The 4,274-nt window shown below is 43.2% G+C and overlaps 1 pseudogene; it reads right to left on the reverse strand.

Moving 5' to 3' along the window:
* Positions 1-2,795: 2,795 nt before the first annotated feature.
* LOC105715041 (U6 snRNA-associated Sm-like protein LSm5) lies at positions 2,796-3,065 on the reverse strand (annotated as a pseudogene).
* Between the last annotated feature and the right edge of the window lie 1,209 nt (positions 3,066-4,274).

The following is a 4,274-nucleotide window of genomic DNA, read 5'->3' on the forward strand; positions in this document are numbered from 1 at the left end:
TGTAGTATAAAAATTATGGCCAGGCGCAGTGGCTCACCCCTGTAATCCCAGCACTCTGGGAGGCCGAGGTCAGCAGAGGATCACCTGAGGTCAGCAGTTTGAGACCAGCCTGGCCAACATGGTAAAACCCTGTCTCTACTAAAAATACAAAAATTAGCTGGGCGTGGTGGCAGGCACCTGTAGTCCCAGCTACTCGGGAGGCAAGAGAATCGCTTGAACCTTGGAAGCAGAGGTTGCAGTCAGCCAAGATTGCACCATTGCACTCCAGCCTGGGCAACAAGAGTGAAATTCTATCCAAAAAAAAAAAAAAAAAAAGAATTGTATCTCAGTGAAGCTGTTACAACACCCTCCTCCCCACAAAAAACTTATCATCTCTCTGAAGATTTGAAGCAGTACAGTAAAACAAATTCCTTTTTAGAGGTGAGAATTTTCTTTAAGCTTTTCTTATCCATATTCATGTTATCTGTGCCTATAATTTTCTTTTTGTGTGTTTTATCTTTATCAGGCTTTGGGAAGAAGTTCATGCTTGCCTAATAGACATAAAGGTACTCATCTCGTTTTGCACTTTTTTCTTTTTTTAGACAGGGTCTCACTGTATCACCCAGGCTGAAGTGTAGTGGTGCAAACACAGCTCACTGCAGCCTCAACCTTTCAGGCTCAAGTGATCCTCCTATCTCAGCCTCCCAAGTACCTGAGACCACAGGCACACACCCCCATGTCTGGTTAGTTTTTGTATTTTTAGTAGAGATGGGTTTTGCCACGTTGCCCATGCTGGTCTCAAACGCCTGAGCTCAAGCAGTCCGCCTACCTGGGCCTCCCAAAGTGCTTGGATTATAGGTGTGAGCCACTGCACCAAGCCCACTCTGTATGTTTTATACAACATGAAAATTATCTATTTCTTAAACATATAAAAATTGTGCTGGTGGAAACAATGGAACCAACTGGAGCTTTGGGATTGTTATTGGATGATTTTCTCAATTTTTTTCTCAGTTGTTATTTTGTTTGGATTTATACTTAGATTATTTTTGGTAATCTATATATTTCTAGAAATTATTTATTTCATCAAGGATTTCAGTTTATTAGTCCAGAAGAATGCATAACATTCTCTTTGGATTTGGGGGAAAATCTATTTTCTATAAATTGTCCTATCTCCTTTCTCATTTCTAATTAAAAATATTCCCTTAATTAAATTTGTCAGAGATTTGTTTATTTTAGTCATCTTATCAAAAAACCAGCTTTTGAACTCATTTATCATTTTACTCCTTTATGTTGTACAATGTATTTATTTCAGCTTTTATCTTTATTTACCACCTCTTTTAAAATTGTTTTTCTGCTTAACTTTAAATGACAGGCTTTGTTAATATCAGCTTGGATAATCCCAGCCTGAATATGATTCTGATGCCTGACTCCAGTGGTGGGGGGGAGAAGCTGATGGATTATTATTGTATGTTTATCAATCAGGCACCAGTGAGGACAACATCGCCCACACTAGCTAATTCAATAGAAGAAATTCAGATACAGGGAACTAGTTGTCAGATATTGGAAGAGCTGAAAGTCAAGTGGGCTAGTGAGTCATTGTAGAGATGAGCAACAGCAGCAAGCTGTGACTCCCCACCCACACACAGCTGGAGGGACTGAAGACAGAGGGAATGTCACCAGACGCCAGGAGCTGGGATACATGCTGAAATGCAGCACAGATCTCATGAGCCACCCCAGAAGGCAGAGATGGCGCAAGGGGTGGGGAAGAAAAGAAGTGAGGGAGGAATAACTTTTCCTACTCCTCTCCCTGCAGTCTCCTGCCAGTGCCACTCTTTGGTGGAAATTCACCAGAAGCCAGTCAGTCGGTCAAGGAGGCTGAGAAATGTAATTTGCATGAGTCAGGCCCCTGTGATAGGAGCAGAACCAGGAAGGGCAGGTAGCCCGTTGGCCTGAGAATAGATAATGATCAGCAGGCACTTTGCATTTAAACACAGGTTAGGTCGGAAGGGTTTGTGATGCTACACTGTTTTAGTCTGTTTGTTCTGCTGTAACAGAATACAACCGATTGTGTAATTTATAAAGAGCAGAAATTTATTTCTCACAGCTCTGGAGGCTGGGAAGTCCAAGTCAATGTGCTGGCATCTGGTGTGGGCCTTCTTGCTGTGTTCACACATGGCAGAAAGCAGAAGGGCAAGAGAGAGCAGACCCACTCCTGCAAGCCCTTTTGACAGTGGCATTAATCCATTTACAAGGGCAGATCCCTCATGACTAAATGCCTCCTAAAAGGCCCCACCTCCCAGCACTGTTGCATGGGGATGAAGTTTCTAACACGTGAATTTTGGAAGAGACACATCCAAACCATAGCATTCACAGATGACAGAGCTAGCACCAGGATGCTGTAAACATCTTCACTAAGTCCTGCTGGGTCCTAACTTCTGGACTCCTTCCTTATTCTCCCTTCTCTCTTCTTCTTTACAACTGCTAAGCTAAGCCATTTAAAAGAGTTAAGTCAAGCTTTTGCTCTGGTTCTTCCCCCAGTCAGCTCTGTTTCCTTTGGCCATCATATCCAAAGCCTTGATTTTTTTTTTTTTTTTAAACCAAAACCACTTTTATTTTTGTCTTCAGAGAAGAAATACTTTTCTTCTTTTTCCAGGATAATCATGATTAACTTACAAAAATGGGTACACATCTTCAAAGCCCTTCCCTTTAATGGGAAACTTAGCTTTATAGGATTTAAACAGTAGGTAAAAAAAAAAAATCCATTTTCTCATCATTATAAGACAAAACAGAATCTAGTGTAAGTCAAGGAAACTCATTCACACTTCAGGTCCTTCTCCTCCAGAACCAGCATTGTTATATTATTTCTATTTAGCAAAATCGTATCTAATTTAGTATTTCTTCTTCCTTCTGGTGTAATTTCAAACTCAGTGACATCTTCCAGTACCATATTGACAAAGTCGTCAAATCCTAGAAGAGTACCAACGATTTCCTTATCACTCTTCGGTGTGAATTCTTGATCCTATACATTCGTCCACAGCCTGTAACGGCAGCAGCTGCGACAGGTTGGTAGTCGTGTTAACCACCATGGCCAGCCGGAAGTGGCCTGCCCCAAAGCCTTGATTTTAACCTGATCTTGTGCTCAGGCATGCCCAGGTCTTTATCGCTAGTCTTGGCTTCTTTTCTTGGCTCTCGCCCTGTATTTCTAATTGCTTACTGGGCATCAGTGATGCCTCAAAATTATTGCAAATTGAATTTCTGACATTCTCTTCTCCCCAGATCTGTTTTGTGTCCTACATTCTTTTCTCAGTTGATAGAACCCCCTCCATCCAGGCATCAGAGCTGGCTAAGAATGGAGCAAGCCTTCACCCTGCCTTTCTTATGCTCTGTACAGGCATCCACAGAGCTACCTAATTCTATGCCCTAATACGTCCATGTGTTTTTTCTTTTTTTCTTTTAGAGACAGAGTCTCACTCTGTTACCCAGGATGTGCAGTGGTGTAATTATAGCTCACTGCAGTCTTGAAGTCCTGGGCTCAAGCAATCCTCCCACCTCAGCCTCCTCAGTAGCTGGGACTACAAGCACATACCACCATGCCTAGTGTATATATATATATGGAGTCTCACTCTGTCATCCAGGCTGGAGTGCAGTGGCATGATCTCGGCTCACTGCAACCTCTGCCTCCAGAGTTCAAGCAATTCTCTTGCCTCAGCCTCCTGAGTAGCAGGGATTACATGTGTGTGCGCCACCACGCCAGGCTAATTTTTGTATTTTTAGTAGAAACAGGTTTCACTATGTTGGCCAGTCTGATCTTGAACTCCTGTCTTCAAGCCATCTACCCACCTTGGCCTTCCAAAATGCTGGGATTACAGGTATGAGCCACTGTGCCCGGCCCTTAGTTAATTTTTTATTATTTATGTAGTCTTGCTGTGTTGCCCAGGCTGGTCTCCACCTCCTAGCCTCAAGCAGTCCTCCCACTTTTCCCTCCCGAAGTGCTGGGATTACAGGCATGAGCCACTGTGCCTGGTCTGTTTCTTCTTCTTTCCACTGCACCTGCACCTGCTCTGACCTCATTATTTCTCCTCTAGGCTCTAACAGCAACCTCCGAGCCAGTGTCCTTTCCTCCAGTCTCCTCTGTCTCACTCTGTTCTCCACTGACACCAGAGCAATCCTTTGAAATACAAGATGGATCATGTTATTCAAGGCCACAAATTCCAAAGGTCCCGCAAGTGTTCGGGATGTGCTGCAGCCTCTGCACTCTTCCCACCTCATCTTTTGTCTGTCTGTCTCTCTCTTTC

This window comes from Aotus nancymaae, unplaced genomic scaffold (genome assembly GCF_030222135.1).
Source record: "Aotus nancymaae isolate 86718 unplaced genomic scaffold, 86718_ANA_hifiasm-v0.15.2.pri h1tg000012l, whole genome shotgun sequence".
Lineage (NCBI taxonomy): Eukaryota > Metazoa > Chordata > Mammalia > Primates > Aotidae > Aotus > Aotus nancymaae.